General features: G+C 39.8%; 1 protein-coding gene across 2 annotated transcripts in view; it reads left to right on the plus strand.

Moving 5' to 3' along the window:
* Positions 1-14,272, plus strand: part of LRRC2 (leucine rich repeat containing 2) — a 1,468,862-nt gene that overhangs the window by 484,803 nt on the left and 969,787 nt on the right. The gene's annotated exons all lie outside the window — the stretch shown is intronic.

A 14,272-nucleotide genomic window follows, 5' to 3' on the forward strand; every position in this document is an offset into this window, starting at 1 on the left:
AGAATAAGTAGCATGTTTTACTGTGGTTCATACTGAGCTGACAAGTAAAATAAGATTTGCTCAAAATTTGTGATGAATTCAGTATGTGAACTAAAGGATGAGAGTGTGACATTACACAACAAATTGTAGATGGGATTATAAAACCTTCTCTAAATGTGACAGCACAAGTAGATGATATAGAGAGGTGTTTTACCTTATGGTACTGAGAAAATAAGTATGGCACTGCTGATTTTATCAGTACAAACTGTGAAAAAAAATATTGTGATTCATATAAGGAACCAGGTCACATTACAAAAATAAGCTGGATTTTAAACAAATGTGGTTGTAGAAATATAAAGAATGCAGTTGAGGGACAACATTTATAACAATCAAAAGTGATATAAGACAGGCAATAAAAACACATCTAATGAAATGTATCATGACAAAGAAATATAAATGATGTTTGGAACAGACAAATTTGTTTGGGGGTAGATGAGTAGGTAAAGGAATGTTGGGGTTGGAAGGGTAGGGCAGACAAGGCAAGCTGTATAGATGTAGGTACGGCAAGGAAGGGATCATTTCTGGAGGGATGCAGGGAGGAAGTGAGGTAAGCATTTGGTGAGACTTAGTGTACTTTTGAGTATCAGGAGCTGATTAGGGAGCACATTTTGGTGTGATCTTGTTACTGCAAGCATCACGTCCTGACGACCTTGTAGGTACTTTGGTGCAGGTAGGTCTTGGGCTAGTAATGGGTGGGATCATACTTAATGACTGTGAGTTCCATTTTTTTGTTGTCTCTAGCATGGTGCTGTGCTGTGTAAGGAGTATAGGGGTAAGGAAGGGTCGGGGGACTGGCAAGAGCAGTGAGAGGGGGAGGGAGGCCTGTTACCAATGTAGGACACTAGCAGTTTAACTTGCTGTGCTGGAGGCATTTGGAAGTGCATACTATGAATTATTCTCTTTATTAATAACAGTGCAACATGTTCACAGTGTTACAGCTTTTCTTACTTGTAGTCGGCACTTCAAAGCTGGTCACAGGGTAACTCATTTTCAGGAGTTGTACTTTCTAGGTACTGCTGTCTGATCCATGCAGTGCTTCAGCAGTCTCTTGTTCCCTTGTCGGACAGTGTTTTCCACTGGAATGCTGGGTTGTGGTCTGATTGCTCTTGAGTGTTGGTTGGGTAGCTTAGTGCACAGTTAAACTGAATGTTTTGACATGTTGTCTATTACACCAGTATTAAAGCTGAGATCTGCTAAACTGTAATATTGTTATAAATATGTTGTTTCTTATATCTCCACTAGAGGTCAGTAATTCATTGTGTTCATAGAACATTTGACAATGAATTAATTTGATATATATTTGTTTTAGAATAAATATTTTTTAAAATTGATAGGGTATGTTATAAATATTATTTTATATTATTGTATTTGACTGGATGAGTTTAATACTTTTATATATTTATATAAATAGTTGATTTTTAAAAATCTCATTTAATATCATTTTATTCATATTAATGAAGTTGATTGGTCATCCAATATTAAATTTAGTTCGACTGTTGTCACAGTATATAAATGAGATGATTCACGTGTGTTTACAGCATCTGAAGAAGTGTTTATACGAAAACGCAATTGTATTATTAGTAGCGTTCATTCTGGCATTTTGTGTGAATAAACTTCGTTCATCCACTTCGGAACTCATTTGGTTGCTCGTTTGGTTTACAGTTACTAATCTATAAAACTATGAATATGTAATGTCTGGCATTGGGGGTCAGGGGTATTTATATTTATTTATTCAGGGGCATTTATATAAATTAATTAATTTATTTTTTATTATTAATAAGTTACTAGTTGTAGGTTGGCTTACATTGTTCTTGCCTCATTGCAGGTGCCAGTGGCTTGGTGGATGAAATGGCTAATGTCCAGACATTGAGGCAGAGGTGGATAGACATTGTGGCACAAGCGGAGGACTTTCTTCTAGAGATGCAAATCAGTGAGACATCAGCGGCAGCAGCAGCACAGGGCCAAGCCAGTCATAAGAAATGGCTACCATCAAGTGACAAACAGGCAGCCAGATGAAAAAGAATGAGTCAGTCGCAGTCCAGTGAGGTGGTGGCAGCAGCGGTCTTGGCAGTGGACTCATCACTTGCTGCTCCTAGAGGTAATGTTCCTACAGTTAATGCTAGGGGGGTGGATGAGTCAGTAGGTTCGGTGGGTAGGGGCCGTGGGAGCCATAGATTGAAGGACAGGGGGGTAACAGCTCAAATCCATCAATGGAGGGTCCTGTGAGTGGCTTTGGGGGCCTGCAGAGTTTAGAGGGAGAGGGGTGTGGGTTTGGGGAGCAGGGTTCTAGTTTGGACAGTCCAGACATGGTTGGTAGTTTGTTGTCACTAGGGGAAGAGGCCAATACTTGCTTGGAGGAGTTGGAGTCAGATTTCGATATGTGACCAGGTGATGGGATAGCTACGCAGGTGCTGGGGCAAGGAAATGTGGCAGTCGTCTTGACTCTTCACATACCCTCTTCAGTAAAAGAGAAGATTTGGAAATGGGAGTACATTGATATTTTTGATTTAATTGACACAGACAGCATCCCATATTTGTTGGAGGCTGAGAAAGCAAATGGTAAAGACCTCTTGGCAGCCTTAGCAGCCCTGGGTCAAAGATGGGTAGGAAAAATGTAGCCGAGAATGTGGGAGAATTGGGTGATGGGATTTGTTACTTTATGGCAGTATGGTTGGAGAAGGATAGGGCATTGGCCCTTCTGCTCTTGGCTTACTTTTTGAAAATACAGGAGGCACAATGGCTATCGGCCTGCAGTGCTTGGCTATGGTATGATCAGAGATTCCACAAGAGGAAGGTGGTTGATCAGCCTATGGGAAGTGAGGCACCCTGATATATGGGTGGCTACTATGATGGACAGATTCAGTGTGGGAGTCAGAGGGAACAGGATAGTGGAAGGAGGTGTTGGTGTATGTTGGGTTTTCAATGTGGGAAGATGTTCATGGGCAGAGTGTAGATGCCTGTATGCTTGCTCAAAGTGTGCAGGCATCTACCCAGTGGTGCAGTGTGGTAGGCACGAGGGTAATTCAGCCAGGCGAGCATCATTCTTTTCTGGTCAGACCGGGTTAGTGGGGCCATCTCAGGGGTTACAAAGGGTCTGTGGTAGGGGTACTTTTTGTGGCCAGGGGGACATTTTAAGGGGCAAGAGACCAATTTGGGGACACATTCTTCTATTAAGGTGCATGTCTTGTGGGACATGCTTCAGCAGTACCCACAGACAGCAGTGGCTCAGGAATTGGTTGAGGGTTTTTTGAGGGGATTTTCTATTAAGTCTAAGTTGCTGGGTGATGGAACAGTTGGAAATAATTTGAGATCAGTGCGGGGGAGGAAGGATATTTTGGAGTCTTTGGTGGAGAAGGAGTGACAGGTGGGCTGGTTATTGCACCTGTTTGATAGCTCCCCCGTTCGTTAGTTTCAAGGTTTTGCCATTGGGGTTTGTACCTCAAAAGAAGTCAGGGGAATTTAGTGACTTAGCATTTGTCATACTCTGAAGGGAGTTCAGTCAATGACTTTATCTTGGTGGAGGAGGCTAAGGTGAGTTATGAGTGACTGGATGACACAGTATGAGTCCTTAGAGGGTTTAAAGATCCATGGTTGGTTAAGGTAGACATTGAATCTGCCTTCACCTTCTGCCAGTTCAGGAGGAGGATTGCCCATTGTTGGGCATGGTGCTGGGAGGTAGGTTTTACTTTGACAAGGTCATAATGATGGGTTATTTGGTAGCCTGTTCCACTTTTGAAAAGTTTAATACATTGGATCTGGCAGCAGCAGGTGGATAGTCAAGAGGATGGTGCATTACTTGGATGACTTTTTGCTGGTAGGTGAGGGGTGTGAGGGAGCTGCGCTAGCTATTCATGAGTTTTTGAGAATGTTTGAGGAACTAGAGGTCCTGCTGGCCACCAGAAACTGGAGGGTCTGGCGAAGACACTAGATTTTCTGGGATTGATACTGGATACGGAACGCGGATTGTTTTGTTTGCCTAGGGAGAAGGTATCCAGATTAAAAGAGAAGATAATTTGGATGAAGGTTAGGGACAAGGTGCTGGTCAAGAATGTTATGGAACTCTTAGGGCTCCTGAATTTTGCCTGTCTGGCTGTTCATCTGGGCCATACATTTTGTAGGTCTGTAGCCTTTTTGTTGAATAGGAAAAAAGTAAGCATCATTGGGTGAGAAATGGCAAATTGACTTGTGAAGATTTAACTTTGTGGTTGCAGTTTTTAGAGAAATTTAATGGTGTCACCTTTTGGCAGTTAGATTGGGTAGGGCAATGGGACTTACAGTTGTTCACTGATGCTGCAAAGGGCACTGACATGGAAGCATTTTTTGGGGGGTGAGTGGTTTGCGCTGCCATGGCCAGCTGAGTGACAGGAGGAGTGGAAGCAGGATGTTGCTATCTTAGAGTTAATGCCGATTTGCATGGCATCTGTAGTGTAGCAGGAATGGTTGGGGGACAGGAGGGTAGTTTTTAATCATGACAATACAGTAATGGTGCAGGTCTTACAGGCTAAGATGGCTAAATATGAGCACTTATTGTTGGTGTTGCGTAAGTTACTTTTACAGAGTTTTTTTGATTAATTTTTCCTTTTCAGGTGTGCATGTATTGGGTGTTAGGAATGGGATTACTAACAGCTTGTCTCACTTTCAGTTTTCCATGTTCCAGCAGTTTGCCCCAATGGCAGCAGAGGAGCCGTTGGTGGTGCCAGATGAGGTGTGGCAAATTGGGTTGCAGTGATCAGGAGGTTGGTAGAACAGTCCTGGGTGGTGTCCACCAAGAAGGCTTATGGTAGGGCATTGTGTGATTTTGATAGATTTATTTTGCATTTACCAGAGAAGGAAGGTGTTTTGTCGGTTGAGTTGTTGAAGAAATATTTAGCTTGGGCCAAGGCAGAGGGTAAGGTGGTAAAATCAGTTAAGATGGACTTATTGGCAGTAAGTGCATTTGCTCGTGTGGCGAGGCTGTGGGATTTCACTAAATTCTGGACAGTGGGGTGGATGTTGAAGGGATAGGGTAGGGAGGAAAGTCTGAAAAGTATTAAGCACTGGCCAGTGACAAGGCAGGTTTTTAAAGTCTTGCTGTGTGGTTTAGCTATGGTAAGCAGGGAATTGGTGGATTATGTTGTGTGGGTGATGTTCAGTGCATGGATGTACTTTGGGGCCTTTAGGGTGTCAGAGTTGTTGGGGTCATTGGTTTGGGGGGACGTTATGTTACTGCCCACAACAGTTCACATTTGGTTAAGGGCATCTAAGATGGATCAGGTTGGCAGGGGCACACAAATAGTTTTAATGAAGACAGGTCAGAACAGATCTGTCCTGTGATGTGGGTGAGGAAATTGCTAGTGTCCCGTAAGGGGAGTTCACAGGATTTGGTTTTCCGGTCAAAAGAGGGTAAGATGATAACAAGAGGACACTTGATTTCAGTGATGAGAAAGGCGTTCCATTGCATGGGTTTTGATGGAGAAAGATTTTCTACGCATTCTTTTAGGATGGGTAGAGCTTTAGATTTAGCAAGAGAGGGTAGCGTGAACGAGGTCATTAAGAGGGCAGGGCAATGGTCTTCCAACGCATTCTTGACTTAGATAGGGGATGGTGTCTGTATTTCTATTATTAATTGTTTATTTTTTGTTTGGTTGGTTTTTTTTAGGCAACAGGATTGTCATCATAGGTCATTCATATATTTACTGGGCAGCGAGGAGGGCTGCTGTTAGAAGTAACAGCTCTGAGTTGGCTTTGCACCAATTTGGGTGGACAGTCACCTGGCATGGCCTTAGAGGACTCAGTTGGAACCATCTGCGGGGCTTCCTCAAGTCTTGTTGGTGCACTTGGCAGGTAACTATTTGGGTTTGATGCCAAAGTGGCAGTTGGTTTACCAGATAAGGGAAGATATGCTTGCATTAAGGAAGCTGTACCCAAGTGTGTGCTTAGTGTGGTCAGAGATTAGACCCTATTTTGTCTTCGAGGAATGTTAGGAACTCCTTGACAGTGGAGCGGGCACAGAGGTCTGTGAATTTTAGGTTGGAGAGGCAGTTGGGGGTGATAGGAGTGTGGACCATACAGCATAAAGAGTTTGCTGACAGGGAGCCTATGTGTTTCAGGGATGATGGCGTTCACCTCAGTGATTTTGGTTTAGATTTGTTTCATTTGAATTTGGGATTGACTTTGGAGGAGTTGGTTAAAGGTTGGTGTTAGTGAGGGGGAACAGCCTGGGTCAGGCTGGTGGGCAGAGAAGAAGGACAGGCTTGTCCCTTTTCTGTTCCCCCCTGGTGTGAATTTTGGAGTAAAGAAGCCTGGAGTGGTGGAAGTGAGTGGTTGGACGCTGCTTGCACCTGGTGGTTTGGATAGAAGTGAGGACTTGGGATGAAGGTGAGTGCTTGGATGCTGCCTGATGTGTAAGAATGAGTAAGCGGGTGGAGGATGCTGCTTATTCAGGAAGGGTGAGTGGTGGTACACTGCCCTGATGGATGGTCAAGTGATGTTTCAATGATATGCAAAGAAAATGAAGTTATGATGCAATTATTTTATATGTTTGACTCAATAAAGGTCATCAAAGGTCTTTTGATGTTTTATCTGTATATTAAAGAGGAATGTGATAAATGATGTTTGGAACAGACAAATTTGTCATGGGACATCTTTAGTTGGGGTAGATGAGTAGGTAAAGGAAGGCTGGCTGGGGTTGGAAGGGTTGAGCAGACAAGACAAGCTGTATAGATGTAGGTAGGGCAAGGAAGGGTTAATTTCTGGAGGGATTGAGGGAGGAAGTGAGGTAAGCATAGGGTAGGTCTTAGGGTAATTTTGAGTATTGGGAACCAGTTAGGGATCCCATTTTGCTGTGATCTTGTTACCCAGCCAGCCATCCCACGTTTTTTGAGTTATTATGATGGTTTTAGTTGGGAGGGGGCATGGGTGGAGAATGGGTCAGGCTTGTCCCTCTTCTTTTCCCCTTCTGGTGTGCATTTTGGAGTAAGGAAGCCTTGAGTGGTGGAAGTGAGTAGTTGGATGCTGCTTGTGCCTGGTGGTTTGGATGGAAGTGAGGATTTGGGATAAAGGTGAGTGGCTGGGCGCTGCTTGATGTGTAAGAATAAGTAAGCAGGTGGAGGACGCTGCTTATTCAGGAAGGGTGAGTGGTGGTACACTGCCTGATGGATGGTCAAGTGATGTTTCAATGATATGCAAAGAAAATGAAGTTATGAGTAATAAAGTTATGATGCAATTGTTTTATATGTTTGACTCAATAAAGGTTGTCAGAGGTCTTTCAGTGTTTTGCCTGTTTATTAAAGTGGAATGTGGCAAGCAGAATTACAAAAGAAAAATATTGACATATATCATGGGGATCTGAGACTGTGGATATACCAATGATAATTTCTAAAAAGCTGAAAAAGGCTAAAATGTTGATGAAAATGTGAATTAAGATAGTGAGGATTTCCTAGTGATAGGGTTGCATGCAAGAAAGAGTAAAAAATGGAAATCTGAAACGTCAGATATGAAAATAAAACTATTATAAGGAAAAGACAAAGAACATCAATGACTGATAAAAAATGTCAGTGGTATAAGAGGACAGAGTAAAAGAGAAATAGTAGCACACTATTGGACTCATGCTAGTACAGATAATATATTTTACAGGAATAAATATTAATAAACAATTGGGATAGAATATTTGTGGGGAAAAGGTTGGATGGACAAATCTGATGGGATGTGAGTAAGAAGGAGGCTTCTGTTATAATTTCATTTTGAAAGGAATGGTAACTTATTCATTTATAATGAAAGATATAGGTGGAAAGACTGCAGTTTATTTAAAAAAGATAGTTTAATTGTTATGTTTATACATTACAGTGAAAGAACATGCAAGGAGATTATGGGTGGTATTCATAGTCATTTCATGAACATGTAAAGACTATCCATACTGCCCTTGCATTTCTGCAGCAAAGGCACAATCTATAGAGCCCATTTATGCTAATGCAAATAGGCATAAGCATATGAAGTTATAATGACATGCAAATGGGAAACTATGTAAAATGACATATGGTAATGAGTCCTTCTCCCTCCTATTTCTGATTGATAATCAGAATTTCATGTGTTTCCATGCCATCCACAGATTCATTATAAATGACAGAAGAGTGCCATTCTATCTCTGTGGATACAAAGGTATGAATAGCCCTCAGTATACTTGCCACTGGGACTTTCCAGAGACAGATTGGGGACATACTGGGTATCTCACAGGCAACTGCTTTGAGGATATTTTGGAAGTTCTTGGGAGTACTCCAGGCATATGTGAATCAGAACATTGATTTCTTGGTGTCACCTCAGGACCAAGTCGAGACTATACAGGCATTTTTTGGGGTGGCACATTTCACATGAGGTACTCAATACAATGGACTGTATCCATGTTACATTTAGGAACCCATTTGGTCTATGTGATTAGCAGTATGTCAGTAGGAAGTGTTACCATCCCATCAATTGCTCAGATGTCTGAATGAGTTTGGAGTGCCCTTAAGTATGACATAGCTACTGTATGAGGATGTTTCCTGCTGTTGCATTCTGCATAACATGATCAGGTCCAAGTGGTGCAGTGACTCATACTGAGCAATGATGACCAGCCAGCAGCAGTAGTAAGGGACCCCATGTGGCAGACTCGTACATGGCATATGACTGCACAGGTAAACAGCTGGCATCCCATCCATAATTATAAACTATGACATTCTGGTTACTGTTTTCTTTCTTGTGAAAAACATTATAATTGATGCATGCAGTGATATGTGTGGGATATGCTGTGTATTGCATGGTCTACTATCATAAACATTCCCTCATATATATATATATATATATATATATATATATATATATATATATTCAGAACAGATACACATATTATTGTTATAAAAGTCATGCCCAAGTGCTCACTGACTCCTGTTCAGTGATGTTGTAAGGCATCACATAAGAAATATTCACATTTTTTACTGCTTTGCACAATGTATTTTGCTGAGGTGGTATTCCTAAGTATGAGCATACTGAATATCCTGAAGTGGTACAATTAATAAAAAGTGTTATGTCAGTATTTAATATGACTTTATACCTTGGAACTGAATAAAAATTAATCACTTTGTTTTTTATATTATGCAATTTGTTTTTTATATTATGCAATGTTTTCTCGGTTTTAAGTATTACATATTTCAACTGAGTTAATGTTCTCTATTAAGTTACTGAACACCAAGAGCATTTCATTTTCTTATACACAATAATTTGTGTCCTCAGAGAAAAAAAATATCATCTTTTATGCAGTGGTGAGAGTGAAGTGGCAGCAGTGTTTGTTTACATGACAGGTTACTCATTTAATCTTTGTTAAGTTTTTATTTTTGCTTCTTTGAAAACTTGTGTATTACTACTATTAAGTTGTAGGCAATTGTCAGCTGTAACAATGGTAAAGTATACAGCACTACTGGTGTTAATCACTGCAATTTTATGTTGTGATGTACAGCTTTCTTTCCACGTTTCCATGAATACCATTGTAGGAATGAAATGCATGCAGTTGAGAAGTGTCCTAAGACTGGGTTACACTGTCCACTCATTTTTTCTATTTTATTTAATAATTTACTTTCTTTCAAGTTCAACAAATTGTAAGTAACAGAAATGTCAAACTTGAATCATAGTAGGTAAAGGTCAAATTTGTCATACACATCTCAGAAACTGGAGTAGATGATGTCGCAAGTGATTTTGAATAGGGGCTATCATGAGAGCTTAATGGTGAGTTGGTCTGATGTTGTGGCCTACTTAATGAATGTGATTCTACAAGTACTGATCTGACAGTGTTGTGAGGCCAGGACTTCAACTGAGGTGTAGATGAACACTACCATTGCCTACATGGCATCTGTTGTGCTTGTCTTACCAATAATTACAGTACTTTCTTGAGAAGCACTTGTATTTTCATTTGATCTGCCCTCATGTTTGGATAGTACCCCATACTCTTCCTCTTCCAGGACTAACTCTTACTTGAGTCTGGCAAGTCCTAACTATTTTAACTGTTTTAACAATGTGCTACCGCCTTACATGTCAGTGTGATTGTGACGCCCATGCCCTGGCCCAGCAATCAAGGAGCCTCACTCCTCACCACTAACACCAGAGAGGGCATCTCATATATGAGGAAGGGATAACAAATACACACAGTAAAATGCAATTTCCCTTAAGAGCACACAGAGAGCACAGTCAGTCCAGGGCTGGTCGCTCCCTTGCACTCCAGGTCCCCAATAAGACTCCCCACTGGCACAGCTATAGGGTCCAGATCTCAGCCTAGTGGGCAAGCTAAAACCTATAGCACTTTCTCTGTCCAACCAGTACTTCATGTCCCTACCCAAGTAGCTGACACACACACACACACACACACACACACACACACACACACACACACACTTTGAGAAGAGTTTATACAACCACACAGACACTCCTGGGGAAGGCTGGCACAGGTTCTCCAGCTGTGCCCCTTTTTCCCAGACTATACAGTAGTACCAGCTGCCACCACCCACTAATAATTATCAGCTACTCAAAGGCCCTTAAAAGGGTGTCCAATTATTACTGTGCAACATTATTATCCAATTGGTAGTATAACCCAGAGCTAAAGCTATTAGAGTGACTTTGTACAGTTTTACCAAAGGCATGCAAGTACTCTTAAGAGCTTAAATTATCTCTACACAAACCAGCCACAGTTAAAAGGTTTTAAAATATTTAATAATAAATAATTAAAACCACAAGACAATGCTTTCTACTATATAGTGCTAGTCAAGAGTTCAGAGATCACACAGAAATACTTAAAGTAATTCAGTAGTACAGTTCTGACATCACAGAAAAAAACACTTAGTCTAATATTTCTAGTTCCTAGCTATTTCTAAAAGAAAACACAAGTCTAAGATAACTTACATATGAGCAAGACAGTGCTGTGAGTTGGATGATCAAGACAAGAATGCTTAATGCCTTCTGATTCTCTCTGTTTAAATTGCTATTTTCAGTCCTGATTCCCATTACATCATTTTTACACTTTCCTGGGGTTCCCAGGCTGGCAGATACTACATTCTTTTGTTATCTTGCATCTGCAGGAAACTACAGCCATAAAAGACATTCCACGTGTAAACTCTGGTAATTATTCCTTAAGTTAAAACAATAGGCAGGAAGCCTTCATCTAGTCAGGCCGGAGCCGAATTGTAAACATCAAAGACAGTCATGAAATAATTTGAACTTCAAAGGACAAACAAGAAATGCTTGTCTTAGCTTTCTTTACAGCAGAGGGCAATGTTGTTATGTTGTTTTAAGTTTACATTTCACAGCATATTCTTTCATTTAAGAAAACAAGTCTGCAGTTCAACATTCATATTTACAAATTATAGAATTATGTACAAAATCCTATCTGGCTAGGCTGGCAGCCTTCACAGTGATCATGACATTATCCCTAATCTTTGCCATTCCCATATAGCACTGGAAATCCTCATATCCACACTGGAGGACTCTGACCTTTTCAAGCTAACTGCCTTTGGCAGTGCTCTGAGCCCTAACAATGTAAAGTAGATGAGACAAAGGACACTGTTACCTCTGAAATTTTGCAATCATCCTGACAGTGGTCATCTGGATTTGGAGATACTGGTATAGACAAGCATGGGTTTTCTACCTGTACAAGAGTGAATACAATGTCAGCATCTGTTTGGCTTTGTGAAACAATGTCACTTCTTGCAGAGTTACTAACATTTGAGGTGTGCGATCTTGCTGTTAAACTTTGGAAATTTCCTCAGACTGTCTTATAAATATAACTATGTTTATCATCATCATTATCATCAACAACCATTCTGCTGCTGTATTGGTATAGTGGAATTGTCTGTTTCCACTGCTGACCCTGTAAAAAATGAATTATATACATTACTAATAAAGACGTGACATACAGTACTGTATGCTGAGTGAGAAGTTGTGGAGGACTCTTACCAAACACACTGCCTTCATTGTCATTATGTGCAGAAGTGGAGGATTCACCTGTTAGTAGTAATTGTTATGAGTTAAATGTAATCATTCCATGACAGCATATAATTCTCTATATAAATATATGTTACTGATTTTACACCAACCTTCCTGAACAGATGTGTGCTGCTGCTGCAGATGTTGGTAATAACCAGTGACCAGTTTCCATACCACCTCTCATATTTCCAGTCCCATTATCACAGTCATACCAATGAATAGAGGAGGTATTCCTCGTCTAGTGTTAAAGGAATAAGACAATATAATTTATCCTCTTCTTGCATTTTGTGAATGTATGGTTTCTTCCACCAACATCATGTATATCCAAAACCACTTGATTCCAGGCCTTTGCCCTCTTCATACAGGAAAATATTTTGATGTAATCATCAGTTAAACAAATCACCACTGAAAGCATGCCTGCGCTATCATCTCAAAAAATATATATAAATAAGAGGTTAGGTGATATAAAACCAATAATTATATATAAATAAAGAGTCTCAATGCAGCCAGGTAAGATTGTGTTGAATTAATTATCATGAATACATTCACAATAGTAAGGAAAGCAGTTTATTAACTGACCCTTCCCCTTCCCTACCACTTCTTCATACTCCCACTCTCATTTTTCATTCAGCAGTGACACTCAGAAATCTTAAAGTGAAGAATCATGTATGTTATGCCAACAAAACATCCTTAACACATCAGTATTTGCAAATTAAATAGCTAATTCTACTATGTGTGCACAATCACTAAATGAAAGCAAAATACAATAAACTTATCTTTTTCTGTGATTATACATTATACATACCTTATCACCTCAAATTAATCAACATTTATTAAGAGTTGTTACAGATACATTCAATAAAAGAAGAAAAAAACATTAATATGGCTTGCTGCTATCTTGCAGAAAGCATGCATACAAATGTTATTCCTTCCTGACATTCAGGTGTAACACTCCCAAAAGGTAGCAACAGCAAGGTACACAAACATTAACAGTTAAAAAGTGATGATTTAATTAATTAATTTTATCCAAAATACAAATGAAATGTAAATGTATTGCCTAAAAAAAAATATGTAGGTGAAAAAGCATTTTTGTAAAACCAAACTTGTCAATAATGACAGTTTCAGGTCTACTGCCCCTGCTTGTTAACTGCATTTGGTTAGGGTGATGTCACTCCCTACAGGGAGTGGTTCTAAACTTGTAACCCTCAGCCCTGTTCATACTTTTTTAATTTTGGCACTGGAACTTCCAGTGATGGCAGCATCTGTAAAGGCACAAGGCTGCACTTCAAGTTAGTCTGAAAAGGAGACCAGAGTTATGCGTTACCTTCTCAGGGATTTGCACCTGGATAAAACTGAATCCTGAGTAAGAGGTTCAGGCAGGTAAAAGACTGACATCTGTTAGGAGTCAGGTGAGCACCTGTGAACCCTAACAGGGATCACCTGCTCTGGTTCCCAGTACTGACACAGGTATGATGGCCTACAGAAGCATAGGCCTGACCAGATGGCTGAGTAGATAGATCAGCTGATGTCGCAAAGGCCAGAGTTCTATAGTAAATATTTTTTAAATCACATCAAACATAGGTTTTAAAAATAAATTATATAACATTGCATAACTGTATGTGTAACTGTAAATATGTATCTATATGTAATTATAATGCATAGGAAAGCAAAAATATATCTAAATACAAAACTGCATCTATATACAAATATGGAATGTTTATGTGATGGCATACTTTTGTGCATAAATACAAATATATATTTATGAGTAAATAAATATATGTAAGTATGAATATTAAAGTCTTTAAAATACAGCTGTACATCTGCATTAGTATACTTACAATTATTTTTCATTTATATAAATACTGAGAGAGAGTGACACACTGAAATCATCTAGACTGTACATTTCACATATTTTTAATTGGTTAAATTATCTCTTGAGTGAGTGAATTGAGTGATGCCTAAATACACAGTGAATTTTTGGGCCTTTGTCTTTTCAAAAAGATTTAAAGCCTGCATAAACTAAAGCAATGCTGGTGCTTCCCTGCTAGTGTTTTCTACTCACCCTCCCTTTCATTGATCTGGTTTTTAAACCTGGTGATTTTAAACTGCCACCCTACTATAAATTGAGCTTAATAAGCTCCTCCCTTTCTATACTGCTGTTGATGTCTTGAATTATTTATTTGCTTTCCTTATGCTTATATTGAAAAAGTGCATTTTGCCTCTCATTGTTTATTCTACTGATTTACTTGCTCTG

Source organism: Protopterus annectens, chromosome 2.part2 (genome assembly GCF_019279795.1).
Source record: "Protopterus annectens isolate FY-2018-M chromosome 2.part2, PAN1.0, whole genome shotgun sequence".
In the NCBI taxonomy this organism is placed as follows: domain Eukaryota; kingdom Metazoa; phylum Chordata; order Ceratodontiformes; family Protopteridae; genus Protopterus; species Protopterus annectens.